The sequence below is a fragment of the Oxyura jamaicensis genome, chromosome 1, assembly GCF_011077185.1.
Source record: "Oxyura jamaicensis isolate SHBP4307 breed ruddy duck chromosome 1, BPBGC_Ojam_1.0, whole genome shotgun sequence".
Classification (NCBI taxonomy): domain Eukaryota; kingdom Metazoa; phylum Chordata; class Aves; order Anseriformes; family Anatidae; genus Oxyura; species Oxyura jamaicensis.
Window position 1 is genome coordinate 163,136,068 of NC_048893.1, and position 14,047 is coordinate 163,150,114.

The 14,047-nt window shown below is 34.2% G+C and overlaps 1 protein-coding gene across 8 annotated transcripts in view; it reads left to right on the forward strand.

Moving 5' to 3' along the window:
- Window positions 1–14,047, forward strand: part of DACH1 (dachshund family transcription factor 1) — a 386,987-nt gene that overhangs the window by 350,641 nt on the left and 22,299 nt on the right. Inside the window, exon 13 of one of the 8 annotated variants that reach the window (XM_035320822.1) lies at window positions 4,893–5,581. The exons of 6 other annotated variants lie outside the window; for them this stretch is intronic. The gene's annotated coding sequence lies outside the window, so the exon portion shown is untranslated. Of the gene's footprint in view, window positions 1–1,124; window positions 1,369–4,892; window positions 5,582–14,047 lie in introns of those variants that run through there. One more of the 8 variants, XM_035320832.1, reaches the window with a different exon arrangement.

Here is a 14,047-nt window from a genome sequence, read left to right on the forward strand (position 1 = left end):
GTTTTGTTACCAGACCTCTTACTAAGCACGAGAACAATGACATTTACTGCTACTCTTACTTTTTTAATTTTTTTTCCCACTGTTTTTTTTTCTTCCTCATCTGCTTACCTATCATGTATTTGTCTACCTACATGATTATTTTTTCTTTTCCTCCATAAGTCCAGCATTCCTAATTTTCTGTGTCCCAGTAGTTTCTCTCCTAAATCCTATACATTCATAATCTTCATTGCATTTAATAACAGTTCCCTTTACACATTCTATAAATTCATCTAAAAAAAATCTGATTCTGTACTGTCTTCCCCATTGACCATTCCTTTCATATGGGCTCTCATGTTTTTCTTTTCCCAAATTGCTCTTGGTTCGGTGCTTTCTTCCCAAAATTGTCCTGATAAGAACAGGAAGCTTAACCACATTCTCTATCTCAGGCTGATGTTTTGCTTATCTTCTTCACTTCTTTCCTAATTTCTAGTGATTGTTTGATCCTGTAACTTTTCTGTTTTCTTTTCAAAATTCTGAATACTCTTCTTCTGAAGCCAAATTCATCATTCACTACTAACAGCCTTTCCTCCACTTCCTGTTCAGTTTCCATGAATTATCAGGCCTATTATTGCTCTTTCTTTCCCAAAATGTCTCTTTGTTTTCCAAGAGACCCTTTGCGCTTTGCCTGTCCTCCAAGTTTTCCTGTCCTATTCCACTATTTCTGTCAGTTTTTCCCTACTACAGACTCTCCTCTAGCTCAAAATTTGTTCCTTTTTTTTTTTTTTTTTCCTGTCAAATGGAATTTCATACACTAAGTTCTTATTCTGCTGCATTTTTTTTTTGTCTTGTAGCAGATTATCCGCCTTTCTCCAAATGAGTCTGTTAACTATTCTTCCGTCCCTTAGCAAAATTAACTTATGCTTTCTAAGTCCTTTCCCACAAACTGTTTCTTCTTGGCTTTATCCTAGTTCTTCACCTCTTCTGTAGGCTGATATTAACAGCACAGTGAGGTATAATGTTAAGTGGTTTCAGACTACCTCTTCCCGTTGTAAAAAAGCCATTCAGCTACCATGTGTATAAAAGCTTCCTGGACCATCTGTTCTACTCCATTCACAGTCTCTCTCAAACTCTTTTTATCTCATCAGCAAGCAAGCAGAGGGAATTTTTCCCTCCCAGAAAGGACAAGACAGGAAATGGGAATGTTGATCAGATCCAGGAATAGAGAAAGAGAGCAACTGCAACTCAGCATACTGACTGCATAGTCCTACATGAAGTTATTTTTAAGGTCTTTGAAGGCTACAGAGGAAGAGTGAGAAAGAAATTATGATTTAACTTTACATATACCAGGAACCTAATGTGTACATTTTACTGCCTAAGTACTAGGAAAAAAGCTGTCCTGCAGCTGCCCTCAATGTTAATAAAAATTGCTTAGATACAGCTTCAGTCGTCTGTATGAAAACCTAACCTGTTTTCTGCATTGGTTTCAAACTTGTTTATCTATTTTTCAACAAGCGAAATCAGTGTAATAATCTCAGCAAATGATACTCTTTGATTCTTTCTTGTTATGTATGTGTTTGAAAGATAGATATCTAAAGGACTTCCACACTGAAAAATAACTTTTGGTGGTTCTGTGAGGCTTGTGCACACAGTTCTATTTCTGATGTAAAAATCTTGGACAAAAGCATGCCTAAATATGTTCTATTTCTTATGAGATCAAAAAACTTTATTGGAAAAGGCTATTATCAAGGCTGTAAAGTCAAGCATTCCAAAATTAGGAAATAGAAGAATTAAGGTTGTCTTCCACACCTTTGTTCAGCTGTCTTTGTGTATGCATCATGATATAATCTTTAATTATGTGATTAGATACTGTATTTTGCACAGTACCTCATTCAGTGCAGGGGAAAAGGATGGAGTTGAATAAATGGATATCTATCCAATATTTTCTTTATCTCCAGGGCTCAGTGTGTCTTCTCATGCTATATATATTACGTGTTTTTTATACAACATTTTCATCATTAGACATCATGCTTTACAGGAGAGGTGTGAAAGACTTTCTCAATTTCTTTCATATATTAAATCTTAATTTTGGCATTTCCTAGAAGTTGAGTGACTTCCCTTACCTTTTTGACAAGTACACTAAAATTCAGAAGTTTAACAGAGAGATGATATCTGATATGGATAAAGTTGGACTTGAATCTTTAGATTCACAGTTATAAAACTAACAAAGTAACTGATGAATTGTAATAAATTATCATGAGTAGTGTGGTCTAAGGAACGACCATTTTGACATGAGGGTTTTACAAATATTTGTTGAGATAAATCAGTACAATCTTGGGTTACATTTTATGCTTCCTTTCATTTTACTTGCAACCCATAGCTCTTTTAAAGGTGTCTCCATCAAGATTTCTTTTTATTTTCTTTCTTTATTCCTCAGTCTCTGCCATTTGTTTCGGTCCTAATATCCATATCCAAGCCTTATCATCTTTTTTCTTTCTCTCTCTCTCTTTTTTGTGTTTTGTTTATATACATATATATATTGAGGGGGGGGGGGGGTCTCATACAAATCAGGCTTTTAAATGAAGATTTCTATTTATATCCAGTCATAACTCCAACCTCTTTACTTCTTGCACCTCCTATTGTTAAGCAAGATTCAAGATTCAGACATTTCCAAATATCTATCAGTATGCCACCTATCCAGGTACTTGTCAAGATTTCTCCGTTTAAGAGACTTCTCTTCAGATAAATTCACAGTATTTTCTTGCACTGTTTCCTGTCCCATGTCTTTCCTTCTCTTTTCAACCACTAGATCCTGTTGTCTAGTGAGTCCAAATCATGTGGTCCCCCATCTTCAGTCTCAGTTACTGTCAGCCAGACATTTCTTATTACTATCTCCCTCCCAGTGTCTTCCAGTGCCTGATTCCTGTCTGTTTGTCCAGCCTGTCTCAGTCACTTATTCTAGTCCTATTTTATTTTCTCTCTTTCTTTCTAAATCCAACTGCATCAGAATGATTGCCCTAATTTCTCTAAATGTTAAGTTTTATTTGAGTTTATGTTTGTAGACTTAAAGAAGATTACTGTTCTTTACTAATCATAGATTGGGCACATATTCTTTTGCAAGACTATTCTCAAATTACCTAATTATTTTTTGAAAACAGTTTTTAATATCCTCAAGTGACAGGACATCTATTTCTTTTCAGATAAGTGAGAGATCAATTCTCTCTGCAGTCAATTTAACTAAAATGTCTTTTCTTTAGATATTTCTTCATTTATTCTTCCCATGATATTGGCTATGATGGCCAGTGTAAGTTCATTTCTGTTTAGTCATTTTCCTTCAGTAACTCCATGTTTCTCCCAGGTCTTTTCCTTCCTGTCTTTTCATTTATGTTTGTTCCTCTCTCTGTCCTGTTTCCTCTTAATCAGAAACAATTCCATTTTGTCCCATAGTTCCTCAAAGATGAGGTCATCCAACTATATAATGTCATGTAAACTAATGGTCATATATTCTCTACAATATTAATTAATTAATCCCAAGAAAATAAAAGTACTTGATTCTTTATATATTTTTTATTGTATTTTCTCTCAATAAATCATCTTAGAAATTTTAAATATATATACACACATAAACTTGTAAATTCTGAATTTTGATTGAATTGGCACTTTCTCAACAATTATTCAATTTTTCTTGCTGCTTAGTAAATGCTATGGCTTGTTACTCATTTATTATTGTATGGGACTTCTAGCGCATAAAGGTGCTTGAGTTTATTGGAGAGCCAGGGTTGTCAAACAGATTGATCATGTCATTTTCAGAGTGAAAATACATTTTCACTTTCCCTTGTGACATCACTGCTCCTCTGCTAACCCATAAGAACATTATTTCAGCATCTTTCCTATTGTTATTTTCCCATTTTCCTTTTCCCTCTGGACTAAGTACCATCCCTCCCCTGACCTGTGAGGCAAAGTGTGTATGTGAACTGGAGGTACGTGTCTGCTGGTTGACCAGGTGGCTGACTAAGAGATACATGCATTCTGAAGGATCAGTGACAAGTTAGGAGATGTGCATTTTCTGCTGGACATCTTGTTGCCGCCTCTTGACAGCTGGGCAAATCAAACAGTACATGACTTTTCTCAGCAGCTGATGGGCCAAACAAATGGTTTTTCAAGCTGCAAGAGACCCACAGCCCACCTGTTGTGCAGGCCTGCTATAAAGGTTGAACATTTCATCAGGGAAAAGAAATCAGGAGCAGGAAACAAAGCTGTCAGAAGCCTGGAAGGCAGAGAGGTTTTATTATTATTATTATTTTTTTTTTTTTTCTAGATAGATTGAACAACTGCCCAAGGAAACATCTGCTACTTAGATAGGGTGTTTATGGAAACAAACAGCTGACTATTCCAGACCCACAAAAATGTAAAAAGGTTCTGCAGTACAGCAATGACAAAGCAGTGGACTTCTTTTTTGGCAATGAACTTTACTGTAAAGTTCATCCTTGATTTTCAGGCTACTGAGCCTATTATTTCATTAGGCCACATTAAAAAAAAAAAAAAAAAAAAAAGAGAGAGAGAAAAAGTACTTAAATGATTTCTATTTATTTTGATGAGGAAAACCCACAAAAATGATTTTTCAGCCTAGGATTAATCAAACATTAAGAAGGTCAGTCTATATTTATGAAATATCATGTCTTGTCAACCATGTGTGGCTTTCAGCAACCCAGCAATCTGTTGGAGATTATGCATTTTTCTTTTTAACCTTTTTTTTTTTTTTTTTTTTTAATTTTATGTTTATTAGGTTTCTTCCTTATGTTTTCCATTATTAAGATTTCTGAAGTACCATAAGACAACCAGTTTCAGTGTGTACAGCTTTGGTTAACTGCAGTCACAAGATATGACTGTCTCTGTAATGTGATTGTCTTCCTTAGTGTTATTCTAGGTATGAGTAGTGAGCTGAACTACCAGGAAACTGCAAAAAAGACAACAGAATGGAGCAAAGCTGTCACAGTGACCCACTAGGAAGTGATGTCTGCTGTCTTGCTATTGATCTTTCTGTGCATGCCAGTTTGTCAAACAAATTGATGCATCAGTTAAAATGTATGCATGTGCACTGTTCAATTTTAGAAGCTGAAGGATAGCTCTTCTCTTTCATTTTTCTTATACTTAAAAAAAGATATTTTCAGATCTAGTGGTGTTAGAGGAGGGAAGCTGTTAGAAGTTCAGCATCTAACCCTCAGGGACATATAGTGGAGCTGCTTTACTAAAAACTTTTTGCTGGTCCACCCTATTCTAATTTTTTGCTCAGTCTTTAAAATACTTGTTCATTAAATATTGTTCCTATATGCAGTCATGCGTACTTATAATGTTTCATTTTCCTTCTTATTAGTGCCTTAAACTTCAGCTGCTTTTTGACTGCAGAGTGTAGCACCTTGTATTAATGTCAGGGTCATGCACTTATTATTCACCTGTACAGTGCTACACACTTCAGTGAAATTATATACATAATAACAAATAACAATATTAATCTGTGTACACCACCTTGAATTTCATTACTGTTGCAGAAGGAATATGTTTGCAAATAGTTGCTCTAATTTTTTTACATTTCAGAAAGAGTGGGGCTCTCTTCCTGTTCCCAAATTTAAATATTTTATTTTATTTTCCTTGAGAAGAATGAGCCTTTCTAGCTTGCTAGCTTTACAAGCTTACAAGTTTTAAAGGCATTTGTTTTCCTTTTTTCTTTTTTTATTTATTATTTTATTTTTTATTTTTTATTTTTATATTTATTGTTTTATCTATTATGGCAAACAGTCCAGTATAGTTCAGATTTTAAATCTAGATTGTACATTAGACACTTACAACACCTCTTGCCAGTTTGTCTTTTATAGTTGATATCTGAATACTCAATGAGGAAACATACAGTAAAATTTATTTTGCTTCGTATTTCCTTGACCATGAAGAAATACTGAATTATCTTACAGTGCATAGAAACCAAACAGCAATAAGTACATTCTCTATCCACCTGTTTTGGAGTCCAGCACTTTGGAAGGTTTTCAACCCAAGCTAATCAATTAAAGACAACAGTTAACTTAAACAGGAGGTGGTATTGATTGCAGGCAGTAACCTATAAATAGACAACTGTATCATAGCTTTCATAGGTCATTGTTAGCTACACCTTTAAATTTTAAGCTACATAATGCTGTTATTTGTCACCAAAAAGGCAAAGGGAGGGCACAGAGTTAATAAAAAAGTTATGTATATATGTTGCAAAGCATTCTTTTAGAGCTCCCTCATTTAGCACTTATACACTTAAAAAAACTTTTTCACATTTTCTTTGATATCGCTGTGTATTTCAATTTACATGTCGTTTTATATCTGTGTACATATGAAGCTTCTGGAAATCAAATATGTTCATGGCTTTTTTACTGAGATAAATGATTAATCAATCAAGGGCTTTCTTCCAACATGGTACTTTAGTGCAATTTTAAAACAACTGTGTAAAATTAATGACTAAGCACAGAGTGAAGTGGGAAAATTCAGGACAATGAGAATATTAAATAAAACACACTGTGACTAAAGAGATTAAGACTGTATATAGAACTGAATTCTTTTATTTTCATTCATTTCTTACTTCCTTCCTACTCCAAATTCATATTATTTAAAGGACAAATGGCTGAGTTCTTACCTAAAATACTTCTGATGTTATCTTGCTACATGTGAAAGATGGGCATTGCAAGCTACCTTCCTATGTATTTATGTTTACCATAACTACACCATTCCCTTCATCTTCACCCTCAGAAGGCAACACAAACCTGAATAGGCTGGTAAAAATAAACATTTCTAACACAGTTCTTCATCTGGAATCACTATTTTTAACTTCTAAAAAAATAATTGAAAGACATTTTTAAAAACCAGGATGAAAATTTGATTAAAAAAATCCAACATCATTTTAGTGAAATGGCATTTCTATAGCCTATCATGAAACAGATAAAAACAAAGTGGATTTCTAGTTCACTCACAATGAAACTATAATCCTGTGCCTTTTATGCTGGGAGAGGTAAATCTGATGACTGTAATCTCTGTTTATCAGTGGTTGCCTCTACACTGTGCAGAGGGCTAACACTTTTCCTCCCCACTCCACCCCCTCAATGTGTTTACTACTTTTAAACCAGTACTGGAAAGTGGCACTAAGTCAGCTTTAATATGTGTCATAAAGATTTTTTCTTGGCATTTTTTTTTTTAACAGATTATGAGATTATAACAACAACAAAACCCACCTCTTGTGTATCATCCTCTTATAAAGGATCTTCTCCTGTCAATAGTAGTGGCGATTTCTTCTTTGAGTTCATTAAGATTGCATGGTCAACAGACCTCAAAATTCTGAACAGATTTTTCTAATAGTTGTGCTTTCCTTGTTACAACTTCTCATGTGAAGCAAAAGGGAGACAACTCCTATGTCGAAGCAACAGCAATAATTTTCATTTCTACTAAAAGTATCATGCTTTAGAGAACTTCTAGTACAAGTTAGTAGTCAGTAAGTTACTTTATCTCTTTCATACACATAAGAGGAAATCTGTTTCACAAGGAGATTCAAGCCTTCTTCCTGAAAGTGTTTGAAGCTTTGGTAGGTCAAAATAAATGTCAAAATTCAAGATTTCAAATTCAAATCAAATTTTAAATTCAGTCAGATCTAAAACAACTAGCCTGATCAGTGGCCCTTTCTGACTGTTAACCACCACCTGCATTAAAGTAAGAAAAAAAGATAATTTCTTAGCAAGCCATGCAATGGAAGACATCTAATCATAGAATCATGGAATGGTTTGGGTTGGAAGAGACCTTAAAGACCATCTAATTCCAACCCCCCTGAATAGGCAGGGACTCCTTCCACTAGACCAGGTTGCTCAAAGCCCCATCCAACCTGGCCTTCAACACTTGCAGGGATGGGGAATCCACAGCTTTTCTGGGCAACCTGTTCCATTGCCTCACCACCTACAGAGGAAAGATGTTCTTCCATATATCTAATCTAAACCTACCCTCAGTTAGTTTAAAAACATTATTGCTTGTCCTCTCACTACTCTCCATGATAAAGAGTCCTTCTCCAGCTTTCTTTTAGGCTCCCTTTAGGTACTGGAAGGCCGCTAGCTCTCCCTAACTCCTAACGACTTAACTCTCTCTGGGGAGTTAGGTCTACCCAGAGCCTTCTCTTCTACAGGCTGAACAACTCCAAACTCTCTCAACCTGTCTTCATGGGACAGGTGCTCCAGGCCCTTGATCATCTTTGTGGCTCTCCCTTTAATACTTCTATGTTATTCTTGTGCTGTGGACCCCAGAGCTGAGAACAGTACTCCAGGTGGGGTCTCACAAGAGAGAGAGAAGGAGAATCAGCTCCCTTGACTTGCTAGTCATGCTTCTTTTGATGCATCCATCATCAGTTTTCCATCTCATTTCCTCTTGTCTGAAACTCTGAAAAGAGGTTTCAGAGAGAAGATAAGATACTGTTATCTTCACATTTAATCTTAGAAATCTTAATAATAATAACAATAATAAATATTCAGGCAGATTTGAGATTCTCCAGGGCATGTGAGACATTCACTTGTGGTTAATCAGGCCTATGAAAAATCCAGGACTTTCTGGAGCAGCAACTGGAAGACACACAAGATACAGAAAGTTGACTGAAGTTGTTGAGTCAAGCCCTTTTGTCTCATTTAGCACAACTGGGAACATATTACATTCAGGATAATAGTGAATGCAAGTTTCTGACTTATTACATATTATGAATAAAAACTTATTTATTACATTTTTTTTTTTTTTTTCCAAATTGAAGGGTTACGCTACTCTTCCTCAAACATTTTCAGTGGAAACATACAAACATTCATGGCATAATTTCTGTATATCTTGCTTTCCTATCTATGGACTAGTTTGTGTTTTAAATAGCATTTGGCTGAGATATGAAAGCATGAGATGTGGAAAAAATATTTTTGTTTGTTTTTTAATAAAAGCTCAAACACACTGACTTTTAAAAAGATCTTCTAATACTCTTTGTGATACTTTTTACCATATATGACTAATATAATCTCAGATAGGCTTTAGCCAAGTGGAGAATTGTGTCTGAATAAGTCAGCACAGAACTTTGTTAATATGACTTAGAATATTTTTTTATGTTTTCTCAGTTCTTTGAAAATGTCTTTATATCTATGAATAACATTCAACATTGAAATATTTTCACAGCTGCTTTCTTTTTGCCATTTGCAAAAATATATATATATATAAATAAACGTAATTTCACTGTGAAGATTTCATGAGTAATATGAAGAATTAACTAAAAAAGTAAAGGTGAACCTCTGCAGAGATTCAAGAGAATTCATTTATTAAGAGTGTATGATTCTTTTCAATTGGTAGAATAAATATACGTATTGAAACAAAATAAAATTGTGAATCAATATGAAGGAAAACATGTTTGTGAATAAAGGTTCTTAGAATGTGGACATATTCATGAGACGACACTAATTTCATAAATCTACCAAAATTAACTAGTTCAAAAGTAGTCTTTAATATTATATATTTAATATTATATATTTTCAGAGGATAATTCATCTATTATAATGTTTCTGCATAAACACGTTTTAGTGAACATAGTTCCTTTTTTTTTTTTCACTGATAATTCCAGTTTGCAGCCTTGTGGTCTGTCTCAGATAAATTGTTTTGAGCTATGCCAGGTGTAACTTGGAAGACAACACAGAAGTTATCATTGTAATGTCTGAACAACTTTGCAATCTTTAATGGATTTAATCTTCACATCAGAAAATACTCATGTGATGAAGAATATAGCAACTACCTTTATAGAGGGGCTAAGGATCTTGATCATAGGTATGTCAGAAATCTGTAGCAGATCGGGGACTGAACTTAATCTTGCAAGACCGTAAGTTTTTGTTCTTCCCTTCCTATTTTCCCTTTTATATGTTTCTTCATGCTCTCTCATTATATAGACATATGCAAAACTAGATGGAATTTCCCCAGTTGAATATTGGTGGTAATATTTATGTTCCAAGACTTCATGATAACAGAATACATGTAACACATCATCTGTGCTTGTTCTGGGCTTTCTCGGACTGATGGCTGAACTCTGCATATCAGAGTAATGACACAGTGCACATGATATAAGTATTTTCAGGACTTTTCATTGTTAGACATAGATTTGAAATCCAAAATCATATGTTGCCTAGCATTATTTGATTATTGTTCCATTTGTTATAATTACTTCTTACATGTCAAGCTGGACCTATGTGTTCAGCTGTTATAAAAAAACTGACATAAACTCTAGATTCTCCTACTTCTAGCTACATACATATAACAAGTTTGGTTAAATATCTTTGATAATGGAATTTAAAAGATGTGAAACTAGAGTAAATTAATGGGGAATGGGTTATTTAATTTATATAGGACCTGCCAGATTCCTAACTCCAGAGCTCAATTGAATTTCTTCAGCTTTCTGGTGTACAGACAGGCTCAATACCTGCTACACTCTTTTAGTCACAGAAGTGAAGATAAATCAGTATTAGCTTTCTGTATGTCAGCAGCTAAAGACTAAACATGCATGCATCAATACATGCTTTCCTTTCAAAGTGGTCAAATCACACACGGATGTAACATTTAATTAAGTTTAGACATCAAATGCAAGGTTCTCCTTAGGTATGCTATGCCAACAAGAAGAATCAAAGGATCATTTATACAGAAGAGTATTCACAATATATTCAACAATATAGTATTCAACAACAGCAAAACAATCCTGTAAGGATGCTTATTTGGAAGCATCGCTCTAATCTGAAGGATTTTGATGAGGAGTAATGCACAAGGTGAAGGGTAAGGCAAAACCATTTAAATACTGTGTTTCTAGTTGTTAAAAAGGAAGAGCTAGTGAAGGAATTAAGAACAAGTGACAATTAAAAAGAGTGGACTAGGAAAATATTTTTTGTCATGTGGTTTTGTTTATACCACTGTAACAGAAAATAAACTTTAGTAAGCACGATATGAGGAGAACCAATGTGAATTCATAGCTAGTGAGGATAGGAGATGAGGGGCAGAGGCTTTTTATGAAAATAAATTTAAATGCTATGTTGTAATGAAGAATCAGAAGTGACAAACAGGCAAGGTACTTTGATTTTGAACTTCAACTGACAGACAAGATGAAAAGAGCGGTTCATGGTGACTAAGAGTCATACTAAGAAGAGAAGGAAGATTCTGAAGGGTTGCAGGATTACCAGCTCTGTTTTCCCAACCATGGAAATATTTATACAGAAAATCAGAAAAGCAGACAGAGATTTTAGGAGAAAAGGAGAAAGGTCTGGAATACAAAGGAATAGCTATGTTAGTTTCCAGCATGGATATGATAGCTGAGTTTGTGGATTAGATTACTCAGATATGAACCACACAGAGGGAGACACTGGGAGGTACAGCTCAGCCCAGAGAAACTAAAATAGAATGTGGAAGCAGACACCAAAAAGATCAAACTGAAAGAGATTAGGCATGTGGATGGAGAATAAGATCCTAACAAAGGGAGAATGGTATCTGAATACCAAAAACTTTGTATTAAAGGCTAGCCTAGAAAAATCTAGGAGGTGGGGTATGGAGTTGTAAAATATGGATAGCTGTAAGACTTGGCTAGAAAGAAGTCATTCAAGACAGCCACGTTTAAAAAAAGTTTGCAAACAAGCTGATTGCCAACAGAACTTATGGTCAAGGAAGACACCCCTGTATTTTGCAAATATTCTAGTTATTCAACCATGTGTTAAACTGGTACATGCCTACAAAATTAGCAACATGGTAGTATTATATCCACGTTGTTAAAGAATAAAAAACTATTCAAAGAAAAGTTAAGTTTCCAGAGTTTTAACTTCAAGTTAAAGTTCTTCAATGCATTTCCCTGAGGTTACAATGGTGTTTATAGCATTTATACACTGTGAGCTATAGAAATTTTCCAATTTTCTTACACATTTTTGCTTAATCTCTGTGATAATTGTGCTTTAGAATTGTCTTAATGGCATTATAGGCAGGAATCCTATAAAAAATAAAGGGGGATGGGGGAGGGTGGGAAGGGGGGGGAGGAGATAGGCATTGCCACAAAAGTTTTCTCCCCCCTTGTTATATTTAAAGAAAAAAATATCAATTTAAGTCAGATGCTGCAGATTTTCTACCTAACTGAAAGAATAAATAAATTAAATCACTGCAGTTTAATATCTGACTCCAGACAAAAAGTATATCAACAGAAAAAACTATTGCAGAGGTGCCTTCAGTTAGAACTTGGTAGAAGGCTGGGAGGCATATCACTGGAAAGGTGGGGTTGGGGTGGGAGTTTAATATTTTGAAGGTGCCATAAAATGTTACTTTTACTTCTGCATCAAATTATAAAATATTATGTGTACTTAGCAGCCTTCTAACAGTCTGTTTTTGTGAAGAGTACCACCTAGTGATTTTCACTGCTCGTAGAAAACCTGGTTTGAACTGGTATAGGTGTTAAGAATGAGAGCAACAGAAAATGTACTTTCATATATTTTGCAAGCATATGTATTCACTTCATGGAACAAGAAAACTTATGTTACTATATTTGGAGAGGATGTAATAAACTCTTGATAGAGCTATCTTTGCTGTAGTAGCTTAAACTACAGTATAAGCATATTATGTGTTCAATATTGTATATCATAAAATATAGTTTAAATGAACAATATTGAAATCAAAGTTTCAATTTAGCATCCTGAGTGCATTGTCATCAAAAGCCTAGCCAGTTTATAGCTTCATATTTTTTCATGTGGAAAACAGTTAAAAATCTTAGGGATTTCTTATGCTCTATACAAGCTCAGTAGGTTTTAGAAAACAGAATTAGGTCCACAATTTTCTTTTCTTTAAGCCTACAATAAAATAAATAAATAAATGCCACTACCATACAAACTACAAAGGTGAAAAAATGCTGTATCTTGCATTTTTCTACCTCCTGTGGCTTGGGACAGAATGCAGACATGCCACAATGATGTTTTTTATTTCTACAGTTCAAACCATATTAATGAGAACATCATTTTGGAGAACTAATTATTTCTATTTGTCTTGTGTCACACTTTCTAATTCCCCTATATTAGCACAGCCAAAGCAAATTAATTGCTTTTCCAGCAGTTGAACCTTGTCCAAGAATGAGCTCACATTCCCTTCCAGTTTTGCAGTTTCTAGGAGTGCATTGTGTCAAAAAATTTCTCTTGATATTAACACAGCCCAGAGAATATCTTTACAGATTTCTGTTGCTGCTCACTTGATGAAATTTATAAGTTTAAGTGACCCACTAGGAAAGATAAAGTTCTTAGCTGCAAGATTATACATCAAAACAGTTAAAGTGAAATTAAAATTAAATGAATGAATCTCACTGAAGCAAAAAAAAGCGGTAATTAATGGTTCCCTTAATTGTCTTCATAAAATATTTGCATGGGTCTAATTTGCATAATTTGCATGTATTAATTAATCTTTCAAAGGAATTTTGTGCTGAGAGAAGCCAAAAAATCTCTTTGTTTTATTTAAAATCTAATGAAATATTTATCTTCGTTAATGAACTTCTCATCTTCATTAAAATAAAAATTGCACAAGTTTGTATGTTTTAAATGTTTTTATAATTGAAGAATACAAAAAACAACAACTCTTCAGACCTACAGTATCTGAAAAGCAAACACATTATTGTGCATTCTGCATCATTTTGACTCCAGCAACATTTTAAATTTGAGAGCTCCTGTTCATTATACACTAAGTCTTCAAAGGGTTTTACATAACTTCAATTCACTCTTTCTTTCTTTTTCTTTCTTTCTTTCTTTCTTTCTTTCTTTCTTTCTTTCTTTCTTTCTTTCTTTTTCTTTCTTTCTTTCTTTCTTTCTTTCTTTCTTTCTTTCTTTCTTTCTTTCTTTCTTTCTTTCTTTCTTTCTTTCTTTCTTTCTTTCTCTCTTTCTTTCTCTCTTTCTTTCTCTCTTTCTTTCTTTCTCCTTTCTTTCTCTCTTTCTTTCTTTCTCTCTCCTTTCTTTCTTTCTTTCTTTCTTTCTTTCTTTCTTTCTTTCTTTCT